This window comes from Ochotona princeps, chromosome 2 (genome assembly GCF_030435755.1).
Source record: "Ochotona princeps isolate mOchPri1 chromosome 2, mOchPri1.hap1, whole genome shotgun sequence".
In the NCBI taxonomy this organism is placed as follows: domain Eukaryota; kingdom Metazoa; phylum Chordata; class Mammalia; order Lagomorpha; family Ochotonidae; genus Ochotona; species Ochotona princeps.
Genome location: NC_080833.1, coordinates 102,396,665 through 102,409,961, shown reverse-complemented (window position 1 = coordinate 102,409,961; position 13,297 = coordinate 102,396,665). Strand labels below are relative to the sequence as shown.

The 13,297-nt window shown below is 41.7% G+C and overlaps 1 protein-coding gene across 2 annotated transcripts in view; it reads left to right on the top strand.

The window, feature by feature from the left end:
- PDE4DIP (phosphodiesterase 4D interacting protein) overlaps positions 1-13,297 on the top strand; it is a 241,637-nt gene that overhangs the window by 82,221 nt on the left and 146,119 nt on the right. The window lies entirely within an intron of this gene.

The following is a 13,297-nucleotide window of genomic DNA, read 5'->3' as shown; positions in this document are numbered from 1 at the left end:
AAGTTATTTTATTTTTTTAAAAAGATTTATTTATTTTTATTGGAAATGCAGATTTACAGAGAGAAGCAGAGAGAGTGGAGAAAGATCATTTTTACCTATATGTGATCCCAGCACTTGAAGGAGGAGGATTAACCAATTGATCTCCTGCACAGACCATAAGTTCTTTTTAACGTGTGTATGTACACACATGTACAAAAACTTTCAAAGTTAAAGAATGGCTCATGTTTGATTGTAAACTTAATTATAAAAATCTTATCAAAAATAATAAAGTTATATTTGAATTATCCAAGGAATCTAAAAGGTATTGTTTCCCAGATGAAAAGAGAGCAATCAGTTTTCAGAGAATAAAGCACTTGAATAAGAATAATTCTTTTTATTTTATTTTTTAAGATATTTATTTTATTTTTATTGGAAAGTCAGATATACAGAGAAGAGGAGAAACAAAGAGAAATATCTTCTGTCTGCTAATTCACTCCCCGAGAGGCCGCAATGGCCAGAGCTGCATTGATTTGAAGCCAGGAGCTGCTTTGGGGTCTCCCATGAGGGTGCAGGGTCCCAAGGCCTTGGGCCGTCCTAGACTGCTTTCCCAGGCCACAAGCAGGAAGCTGGATGGGAAGTGGGGCCGCCGGGATTAGAGCTGGTGCCCATTTGGATCCTGGTGTGTTCAAGGTGAGGACTTAAGCCACTAGGCTCCCGTGCCAGGTCCCTTTTTTGTTATTTATTTTTAATGTAGATGTCAAAATAAAAAGAGTTTATTTTTATAGTAACTTTGATGGAATTGAAGCAACTCCATAAAAATATAATTTCTTTACTTGAAATCGTTATTAGCAACATCTTGCCTGTGAGAGACAGGTATACATGCACAAATGTAGTTTTTATAGCCAGCTTGCTCTTTGGCTCTCTTCCCATCCATCCTTCCTTATCTATTTTTCCAAACTCTTAGCAATTTAGTTCTAGTCAAAATGAGACCTGTGGGCCTGGTGGTGTGGCCTAGTGGCTAAAGTCCTCACCTTGAATGCTTTGGGATTCCATATGGGCGCCGGTTCTAATCCCGGCAGCTCCACTTCCCATCTAGCTCCCTGCTTGTGGCCTGGGAAAGCAGTCGAGGATGGCCCAATGCACTGGGACCCTGCACCTGCATGGGAGACCTGGAGGAGGTTCCTGGCTCCTGGCTCCTGGCTCCTGGCTCCGGATCAGCGCAACACCGGCCATTGTGACCACTTGGGGAGTGAATTATCGGACGGAAGTTCTTCCTCTCTATCTCTCCTCCTCTCTGTATATCTGACTTTGTAATAAAAATAAACAAGTCTTTAAAACAAAACAAAACCAAAATGAGACCTGTGTGAAAGCACAGAGAAAAGGACCATGTGCATGACTTAAATATAAAAGTTTCCCATAGGAAAGCACTTAAAGGAGTCATAGAATTAGCTGTTAATTGCTTGGAAATGGAAGAATAGAGACTGTTCCCAAGACTCCTAAAGCATGGGATGCTAGAAATACGCAGAAGAGCTGAGACTAGAGGAAAAAGGAGAGATAAGCTAGCATTTAGGACCTTACAAATTATACAAAGGGTTTTAAGTTTTAACCAAGTTCCACAGAAACCACTGACAGCTTCTAAGCGGGCAGGTGAATTGATAACATTTCCTTTAGGATAAGGCTTTTGGCTTCTGTGTAGGCGCTGGATTGGAGAAGTAAAGTCTAAAAGAAGAGGGAACTGTTAGATCACTAGCAGCATCCTAGGCAGAGGATGGTGGTGATGTTGATATAGGAGTTTACAAATGAGCCAATCACACATGAGAGGAGAAGGCAGAGACAGGAGTGACAAAGCTAAGCTATTAAATATATGTAGACAAGTATAGCAGTAGGAGTTTAAGGATGACTGACCACCAGCTCATCTATTCCACACTAGTTTGCCACCCTATTGTAAAATCCCCAAGTCGCTGAGCTTTCCCTTGAACATGAGTGATTTGTTCAGAGCCTGTCTTTTGTGTTAGAATCTGAGTTCTATCATGGAAGCTTGTCACTGCTACTTGCTGTGGGTTAACAGTGCTTGGTACATTGCACACATGCCTTTCTCTTCTGTTTTGTTTTTAAATGAATGAATGATGTCAGCCTTTCTTGCTCGGGGAGCTCCTGAGTTCACTAAGAACAACTGTAATACTCACATTTATTAAGCAACAGTGGGGGAATGCATTTTGTTAGCGATTAAGATGCTGGCTAAAACACTAGCATCCTACATCAGAGTAGATCCGTCTTGCTCTTTAGGAGCCCTAAATCTGGTCTGGGAGATAGTCAAACAGATGATCCAAATTTATTGGGATAAAGACCAAAATAGGGGTAGGTACACAGTGTGGTAGAAACACTCCAGAATGATCCTTGCCCAGGTTTTAGGGTAAGATAAATTTTGTTTAGGAGAAAGTATCCAAATTTGATGAATCAGACTCTGTAGAGAATGAAGAGTAGTGATATTTCATGCCAAATTCAAAGTGTTGCAGGTAACAGAAGGAGCAAAGTGAATTTAGAAAAAGAAGCAAAACTTTTCTCACTTCGGAGCAGTAGGTGTTATTGGCATTTGTTCTGGTTCTGTCTTCCCTGCTGTCCTGGTAAGGCTGTATTGTTATACCTGTGGCCATTCATGATGTCACTAGGAACCCCATCTCTGTTGTCTAGAGCATATGCTGGTTGTGGCTTCAAAATTTCCTTCACTCCTACAGAAAGATGGACCAAGGATTACTGAAAGGCCAGGGGGAAAGGTGAAGCCATAATTTGGTACAGTATCTTCCCTATGAATTCCAGAAGCTCAGCAAATAATCTTTGGGAGTTGAATCAATTATGGACAAATACTAAATTCTACTGTCATTGACTGGCCAAATTAAATCTAGATTAAAGTCTAGCAATCTTTGGATCTCTCAGCCTCACCTTAATGCAACGGTCATTCTGTCCTGGAGGTAGTATTTCTGGCTAGGCCATCTATTTTTAGGGGGCAGTGATATTTTAGTTGTTATTTGTGTTGATTTTTTAGTTGTTATTTGTGCTGTTTTTATATAGTTCACAGTGCTCTAGTGTGATGATGTTGACAACATCTTGTTATTCTAGAACTGGGGGTGATGTGGGTGTGTATCTGTGGTGGTGGAGGCAGCAGGAACATCATCTGAACTCCTGTCCTTTATTACCCACATGATGAAGCTGCCTAAGATAGGTTTATCTATCAACCTGATGCAATAGTTCTGTTGTTAACTTTTGTCATCAGGCCAGCTATTTTAAGAAAAGTCTATGTAGAGGATGACTTGCAGTACGCTTCTGAGTTTTAGGGGAAGAAATGGCATGGTATTATTGCTTTAGCATTTAAAAGACTCCCAAACTTCAGAAGTTATTTTGAAATTTCAGAAGCAGCATTTCACCAGAGAGACTTGTTCATTTGTTATGGAACCTGAAAGAAAATAAGGCAGATCTTCACAGGATTCACAGTCTACTTTTGAAGACAGATGTAAATCACTGGCTTCAGAAATGGGGCAGAAGCTGTGTTGGAGACAAAGGGCTCATGAGTGGAAGAACAAATTGGCATTTTTTCCTGTTCGAATGTGGTGTGCAAATTTTATGCATAATTCATTAGATGACATAATGGGCAGGCTTTTTCTTGTGTTGAAATATAGGATGAAACATACCTATCTATCTGCTTTATCTGAGGGCTAAAAAATGCAATAATGTATAAGCAGTTAATAGTGAGGACTTGTGTTATGTAGGATTAATATATGTAGGATTAATATAAAGCATTTAGACATGATCAGTGATCAGTTCTAATTCACTTGCCTTTAACTGAATTGAATTTAAATTTAATTGAAAATTTTAAAAAGATTTATTTATTTTTATTGGAAAGTCAGACATATAGAGAAAAGGAGAGACAGAGAGCATTATCTTTTGTCCACAGATTCACTCCCCAAGTGGCTGCAATGACTGAGCTGAGCTGATCTGAAGCTAGGAACCAGGAACTTTGGGCTATCCTCTGTTGCCGACCAGCAGCGACACTAAATAACGAGGCACACTCTCGAGGGTCTGGAAAACAGGAACCGCCGCCACAACTGAACACACCACTAATAAACCTTTATTGCCGAAAGCGGGCTGCTTATATACAGGTGACTACCAATCACTTCTCCCCGTGGGTCCACTTGGCACTACCTAATAGGCCAGTAGCAATTACATAATCACAACGAGGGCATCAGCCTATTCCCGTGACTTCCTGTTTGCCTACTGGCGGGACCAACCCCACCTCCTGGCCCTCGGCCAGCCACCATCTTGTGACGGCCTATCATATGCGTGGGGTTGGCTCCGGTGCACAGCTCCCCTCGATCCTCCACTGCCTCCCCAGGCCACAAACAGGGAACTAGAAGGGAAGTGGAGTAGCCAGGCCAGGATATGACACCTGTTTGGGATCCCAGCAGATACAACGCGAAGACTTACCCATAAGGGTATCAAACCAGGTCAAACTTTAATTGACTTTTAAAAAAAGATTTATTTATTTTTATTGGAAAGCCAGATATACAGAGAAGAAGAGGAGAGAGAAAGATTTTCTGTCTGATGATTTACTCACCCATGTAGCCTCAATGGCTGGTGCTGTGCTGATCTGAAGCCAGGAGCTTCTTCGTGGTCTCCCTTGTGGGTGCAGAATCGCAAGGCTCTGGTCTGTCCTCGACTGCTATCCCAGGCCACAAGCAGGGAGCTGGATGGGAAGTGGGACTGCCAGGACACAAACCTGTGTGCATATGGGATCCTGGCGTGTGCAAGGCGAGGACTTTAGTCATTGGGCTTCTGAACCAGTCCGCTTTAATGAATTTTAAAAAATATTTGTGTGCGTGTGTGTGAGAGAGAGACAGACAGACAGAGATCCTGCCTGCCAATTTATTGGACATTGCAGTCTGAGCTCCTTTCCTTTCTAAATGAGAAAGTCAGCTAATCTCTTAATTAATGTCTTCCCTAGGCAATAAAAAGGTTGTAATAAGAATAATAATCTCTAACCTTTCCACTACAAAGTTTCTGAAAAAGGTACAATGAAAAATTACACATGAAACTGTCTTGTACCAAAGTCTACGCAACTGATTGTTGTCACAGAGGTAGAATAATTGTATCCCATTAATTCTTCAATACAAGTCCAAATCATTCAAAACAACCAGAAATTAGACTTTTGTGTTTGTGTTGTCTCAGATTTTATCAGAACAGGATAGGGACTCTCGAACACATGGGTGTATTATAACTAAAATATGTACCTGTGACACAAACCAACTCTGCATAGCCTGTCTCTGTCGTCTCCATTCCCCACTCCAAAATAAATAGGGTTTCTGTGTTGTATTTCACAGCCGAAGGATGCTTAGAGCAGGAAATATGCTCAGGTGTTTGTGAGCCCTTCCCATAGGGCTGTTTTGAAAATACGACAGTGAGCAAAGTTCCAGGTTACATGGCGACTGGAGATCACCTCTGGGTCCTGTCACTGAGCCTGCTCTTGTCCTTTGCGCTTGTTCATCTCTTCCGTGGCACAGGGCAGACACAGGTCTCAGTTGGAACAGGTGGACTCCCATCAGCTTTTAGGGCTATAAAGGAGCAGAGATTCTTCATAAAGTGGAAGCTCTCTCATTGGTGAAAATTGCTTCTAGGAGAGGGCCCGGCACAGAAGCCGATTAGTTAAAGTCTTCCTCTTGTATGTGCCAGGATCCAATAAGGGCACCCGTGTCCTGGCAACCCCGCTTCCATCCAGCTCCCTGCTTGTGGCCTGGAAAAGCAATAGAGGGCAGACGAGGGCCTTGCGCCCCTGCGTTCACATGGGAGACCTGGAATAAGCTCCTGGCTTCAGATCGGCTCATCTGCGGCCATTGTGGTCACTTGGGGAGTGAATCATCAGACAGATCTTCCTCTCGCTCTCTCTTCCTTTCTATATATCTGTCTTTCCAATAAAAAGCAAAATATCTTTAACTGCTTTCCCAGGCCACAAGCAGGGCGCTGGATGAGAAGCTGGGCTGCTGGGATTAGAACTGATGCCCATATGACATCCTGGCGCGTGCATGACGAAGACTTTAGCCAATAGGCTATGGCGCTGGGCCCAGATGTGTGGTATTTTAACAGCACCCCTGACTGGTGGCTCTTTGCTGTCAATGAAAAAAAAATTTTTTTTAAGGCTTATTTATTTTATTGGAAAGTCAGATATACAGAGAGGAGGAGAGACAGAGAGGAAGATCTTCCATCCGATGATTCACTCCCCAAGTGGCCACAACGGCTGGTGCTGCGCCGATCCGAAACCAGGAGCCAGGAACTTCTTTCCAAGTCTCCCAGGTGTGTGCAGGATCCCAAGGCTTTGGGCTGTCCTCGACTGCTTTCTCAGGTCACCAGCAGGGAGCTGGATGGGAAGTGGAGCTGCAGGGATTAGAACCGGCACTCATGGGATCAAGGCGTGGACCTTAACCATTACGCTATTGTGCCGGGCCTGAAAATGTTTTTATAATAGGAAATTTACTCCATTTTGTAATGTAGAAATCTTATGTATACATGTATGAATGGAGAATAACTATAAATTCATCCCACCCAACTAAAAATGTTGAATGCCAGAAAGGTTATCTTTATATTTGAGAACTGCCTTCCTGTAACTCTTAGTTCTACACTCTTTACAGCAGTTTTTTTTTTTAAAAATATGGACTATTTTACTAACAATGAGAGTATGTAAGGTTAGTAAAGTGCTTAACCATAGACCCACTTAAACATTAACAAAAAAACATTTTCTTTCTATTTACCTCAAATGAAAAAAGTGAAAGTTGGCACCACAGGTTATAACCCTCTTGGTAGCCTGTCTGCCTCTGCCCCCGACTGCTTTCCTATACTTCACTAAGCGATTTTCCCCAAAATTATGTAACTAGAAAATAGCAGAGTGGATATTCCAACCTAGGTCTGCTTGGTTCAAAAGCTATTGCTCTTTCTGCATTTTCAGGCTTCCTTGCTTAGGTAAGTATGTGTGTAATGGTGATATTTATGGCCTGTGTGTAAAGGGATAGCCGAGTATCAAGGGATATCGAAAGCATCAGTCCCCAGTTCTCTGCTTACTTTATTCTCTTATTTAAAAATACTGTTTGTTTTCAAGGAAAATGTGAAGATGTAAATTATCACAGGTATCAAACTAGCAGAATGTTAACTTATGAAGTTGTATTATCTTTGTAAAAAAATATGTCTGTGAAGATGGTTATTCATTTGTAGGGGTGTGGAACTTTACATTTAAGAGAGAGATTGGTAATAGATTAATATTTGCAGGCAACTCCATTATCAGAACTGTCTGGGGGGTCTGACTATGATTAAGCAAATGTCAAGGGAGTTTTTTTTTCAAGGCTGACTTGACAGTTGGCTATGTTAATGGAGCATGACACAGAACAGCTGGGTTGTAATCCTCCTACTATTGTTGGAATTGATTGAGTCATTATTAAAGTCTTATTTCCAGTCTAGTCTAATGCATTAAGGAAGAGTTGGAGAGAATGAATTAAAAGCAAAGGAGAGCCATTAATATTTGGTGAAAAAAAATATTTTGAGGGAAAAGATTTTATATTTTCTATGGAACAAAGAAAGAATAAAGACAGAAGCTTTGTGCCTGGGTCTGGAGCAATGCAGAGCTCAATAAAACATATAGGCCTGCGAGTAGGCTTAGTGTCCTACTAAACTGGCCAATATATGGGCGCTTTTGTTTGTTAGAGCTACAGAAATCAAGGAAGGCAAAACACTGGCAATAAACACAGTAGCAGAATCATCCTGCTGATGAGCAGTGTCAGGCTTTCTCCCACCCCCATGGCCTTTTTTCTGCCCTTCGCCTAATCTGAGAGTCAGGATGGAGACCGAAAGTCAAGCCTCTTCTCTAACTTTCAAGAACTCATAGTCATGGTTTCTCTCTCTCCCCACCCTTCTGTACTCCTGCTACAGGGAAGGCTGTGCTCTTTGCTTCAGTGTGGCTGGTCTCCTGTACCTTTGCTTGTGTCCCACCTGTCTGGATTGCTTTACATTCCTGTACCGTAAGCATATCCAAGTTGCAGTTGTTCCTTAAAGGGATCTGAGATGCCAGTTCCCTGTGAAAACATCCCTGAAAATCTTTCCTTCCTCATTTCTATGTTTTCTTTTTTTAGTTTGTGCGCTTCACAGAGTCCTTTGACTGCAATTTGTCACATAGTGCTCCCTGGTTGTTCAGAATTCTTGTTGGAAGTCCAGATTCTATGCTGTGTATTAATGTTAGTGTGTTAGAATAGTTTATTTTACTTATAAAATGACCTCTTCATCAAGAAGAAATTCCTTAAGTGTGTTCTTTATCCTCAAACAAGTATGCTTGATCTTTTATATAGATACTTGTCATAAATGGCTCCTACTAAAGATGCTAGTAGGTTAATTATCCATTCTTTTAAATGTGTATTTGAAAGGCAGAGTTATAGAGTGAAAGTGAGACACATGGAGAGCTCTGCTACATGGGTAGTTGCCAAGCATTTGGACCTTCTTCCGTTGCTTCCCAGGTGCATTAACAGGGAGCTGGATAGGAAGAGGAGCAGGTGGAACTTGAGCTGGTGCTCTGTGAAATGCTGGCAGCACAGATGGTGACCTAACTTGCTGTGCCACAGTGCTGGTTCCTATTCATCCATTCTTTCCCAACAGTTATTTGAGTCTACTATGTATCAGGCATTATTCTTGGCACTGATGGTACAGTGGTGAATAAAACAGGTCCAGATCCCAGTTTTCTTGTGGGGCTTACCCGCTGGTGAGGATAGAGAAAGAAACCAAACATCAGCAAAACATAGTATTTCAGAAAGCAGTACTACCATGGAATTGGAAATAACAGCAGCAACAACGAAGGAAAGTAGGAAGTGCTGGGATGATGCCAGAGGTGGGTTATAATTTTAAGCAGGATCACCTCATTGAGAGGATGACATTGGATGACAGATGAAGAAGAGGATGGAGAAAATCACATAGTTATTAATGAACTGAGCATCCTATGCCAAAGGCTTAGGAAGCTCACAGGCTTTGTGGACAGAGTGCTTGTGGTTTTTGAAGGCAGCAGGTCACACTGTGTGGCTGGGGCAAAGTGTGTCTGGGAGAACCATGACAAAAGCCAAAGGCAGGTACAAGGGTAAGGAGAGAGGCTCCAGACCACTTAGGGTCTCCTGCCTTACTGGGAGGTGAAGTGACAGCACCTTCTGTCAGAAGAGAGGAAGCCAGTGGGGCTGTAGTGCAGGAGTACTCTGACATTCAAAGGCCACTGTGTATTAAACATAGACCAGAGGGAAGAAGGCTGGGAGTAGGAAAATCGGATAAGGGGACCATTCACATAATGTGAGGGGAAGATGAGTGGTGGAGGTATGAGTAGTTGTGGTGGTCAATGTAATATGTACAGGGTTCTTCAATAAGATTGTGGGAAAATGGAATTTAAAAATAAATTTACTTTAAAATCCATGTATAGTTTTCATAATATACATCTTTCATGAATGTTTTTAAGACCCCCCCATATGCACGGATTTCAAGAATTTTTGCATCAAGGTAAGATTTTCTTTTAATTCAATTTTTCATGAGCTTTTGGAAGCACCTCATGTATGTGTACACACAAACACACACACCCCTAAGTTCTACAAAAAGCTCTTGAAAAATGAAACTAAAAGGTGATGTACTTGCTCCATGAACTTTCTGAACTATTCTTGTATATGGTAGAAACAGTAAGAATTGCAGATAGGTAAGATGATTCATATGAGTGAGACTGCGTCAGAAAGAACTCATAGCTCATTCTGCACTTCTTGAACTTTACAAAATGAAATGGGATTCCATGAGGGAGGGACTTGCTTGGGGAAGATCAGTTTTTGAAATCACAAGTATGAGATGTCTATATTCATGTGGATATTTGTACTAGGAAGCTGGAAATCATGTGGTATTCAAAGAAGGGCTCAAAATGGGCATAGCAAGATTAGAAACATTTTAAGATATTTATTTTTATTTGAAAGGCAGAGTTACAGAGAGAGAAGGAGAGACAGAAAAAGATCTTCCTTCCACTGATTACTCCTGAAAGGGCCACAATGGCTGTAACTGAGCCAGTCGAAGCCAGGAGTCAAGAGCTTCTTCCAGGTTTCCTATGGGAGCACAGGGGCTCAAGGACTTGAGCCATCTTCTGCTGCCATCCTGGATCCTAAGTGAAGAGCTGGATTGGAGCACTAGGGATTTAACTGGTGCCCATATGGGATGCTGGCCTACAGGTGGAAGCCTAATTTGCTAGGCCATGGTTCCAGCCCCTAGATTAGAAATTTAAGTGAACAAAGCCTTTTTATCACCATCCTATCAAATGTAATGTCTTGGGGACTATCAAAACTGATGAAATATTAATACAAGTAGACTAGTCCATAACTATCAAAGAAAATCAGCAAAACGTATTTATGGAATGTTGATCTATCAAATTCATAAATACTTGGGAACTGCTTGTTAAATACTTGGCCACAAAAATTATAAAGATATAAAATATGTCTTTCCCAACTTAAAACACTCTACTTTGGTGGAGATGACTGAATGACTGTGACCGCATAGTGGGATTAAGATGACTGGTAGAGGCTCCTGAGGTTGTTGGGGAAGTCATAGGAGTTAGAAAACCTTTGGGCCTGGTACAGTAGCCTAGCAGCTAAAACTCCTTGCCTTTCATGTGCCGGGGATCCCATATGGGCACCAGTTCGTGTCCCGGAGGGCCTTGGAACCCTGCACCCACATGGGAGACCTGGAAGAGACTCCAGATTCCTGGCTTTGGATCAGCTTAGTTCTGGCTGTTGCAGCCACTCTGGGAGTGAATCATCGGACGGCAGATTTCCTCTCTGTCTTTCCTCCTCTCTGTATAACTGCCTTTCCAATTAAAAAAAAAACTTAAAGAAAAAGAAAACCTAGGTCACCGACCCTTTCCTGTGGAGAAACCAAACCCACGACCAGTCAAGTAACTGCCTGAAGTGTGAAGACCTCTCCAGAATAACAGAAGTAGTATCACAAGGTAATACGTGAAGTTCTGCTAAACGTGAACACTTGCCTTAGAAATTGCTCTTTCCAGGCTGGGATTGCTAGGGAGGCTTTGCTTGGGTGAAATTCCAACTGAGACTTAAGGAGAATCAGGGATAGGCTAGTTGAAGAGAGTATTCTTAGAGAAATGAGCTGCCTGTGAAGTGTTTTCAGAAAGGGAGGTGACAGGAGAAGATGCAAAGTTTTGAGAACCTGACTGTGGCTGTCCTGAGAATGGATGATCACCATGATTCTGATAGACCTAACCAAGATCCCTGCAAAAATGTTTGCCATGAAGTTTGTTGGAAGAATGGGCTATTCAAATTGAACTGTGTAGCAGAGAGTTGGATATGAAGAGCCAGGTCTTGAGTGAGAGATTTGGGGAATTGTTTGGAGGGAAAAGTTATACTCCTAGTTTACCAGATCTCTAAGGGAAAAAGTGTGGAAAGAAAATAATGGAGAAGGCTAAGAGCTTCCTATCATTTAGATACCCACTCTAAGGAATAACCCCAGAAAGTTGAGGTTAGATAACAACTGTTTCATTTCCCATAAAATTTTTTTTATTAAGCTATCTTAGACAATAAAAAGACACTGAAGTAGATGGCTAAAGCATGATTAAATACTCATCTAGGATGGAAAGACCAGAAGGAGACCTTACAAATCACTCATTTCTGTATTCTTATAAATGAGTAGAAGTAGGCCTCCAGAGGAGTACACCTCCAAGATCATGTAGCCATGTAGTATTCCTTGCCGGAACCAGAAGGTCCTTGGAGGTTTAATTGAGTTTTATCTTTTCCTCCTGGTTCCTAACTAAGCCTGAGTAAAGTTCATTATTCTAAGATTTAATGAAAATAGTTACATGAACTTTGTGCATATTTTTAAAAAGTGTGGAATATTTTGGCTTATGTTATCAATTCTCTCTGTTAATACTGTGCATGGTGTTGCCTGTTTACAATCCACATCCATTTGGAAGGACGATCAGCTCCAATTGTGTCACTTCATTCGCTCACAATTCTTCTCTTTGCAGGCAAAATGCAGGTTCAATACTTAGTGAAACTTTCCCTGACATTCCCTTAACAATTGATCTTTTGGCTTTCCCTAGAATCTGTTTAACTGCAGGTTAGAACTTATTAGTAGTCAATGAAGTCGATTTAACTGATCATACCCAGAAAAGGTATAGAAATGATCTGAGAGCATTACACATAACACCTATGACAAATTTGGTTTATTTTACTGAAGAGTGAAAAATTTGCTTTACGTAAGAGTGTGTGTGTTTTGTATTGTAAGAGAAAAGATGTTTAAAAAAACAGTTTTGAGGATTGTAGTGTGAGATTTGTATCTTAACATGCATTGACCAGCTTATGGACCCCCAGCGCTTTGAGGACTGCATAGGGTTATTATTAAGGTTTGGGAAGGATATAAAGAATGAAAGCAGATATGTTGGAAGGGGAGTGAGTGCTTAAATTAAGTATAAGCTTTTAACATGTCATTTTTTTTTGTGGTTGTTATCTGTGCTGTGAGGTTATCTCCCAGTCACCTTCCATGCATGTCCCTGTGATGTGGTATAAATAATACTTCCTGCTAATGTTGCAGCTGTCACTCAAGGATCTTAAATTGCTTAGGAGCAGGATCTGGTGATGAGTGCCTGGCTCCACTTGGCAGGTGTCAGAGTTAAAAACCAGTGGCTGGCTGAAATTGCCGGCTCCAGGGTGCTGGCTGCTTTCCTTGGGTCCTCCCACACTGTTTTCTCCCCCTCCCCTCTTCCATGGAGGGAGGGGCCCTTGGGAGTTTGTAAACAGAATTTGCAATGGTTCCCCCATGCTAGAAAATTCCTCTGTCTTTGGGAGTAGCTGTGGTGAATATGAGAGTAGAACATGGTAATAAATGCTAATAGTAATTTAACTGAGGGGAGAAAAACACAGGGAGGAAACTTGAGAAGAAACTACTGAGAGAGGAACTCTGGGTTTTCAAAGGAAATTTTCAAAAGAAAAACTCATGATGTGAATAGCTCTGTAGGCAAAAAAGGGGGTATTTCACACTGACCCATATATTGTGGGCCATTTGTTGCACATGTGCTGTCCATAGCAACCTCATTTCTTGTTTCTGGCCGTGGGCCTTTGGGTTTTAGTGTCCATGTCAGTCACCAGGAGCTTAGCTGCTCCTCTGTGTCCTTCTCTTCTTTGCAACCCATTGCTACCTTGAATTGTGCCCCATCCCCATTTCCTGGAAGCTTCTTGGGGGGGTCACTCCCCTCTTTGCCAAGAAGCTGTTAACTGCC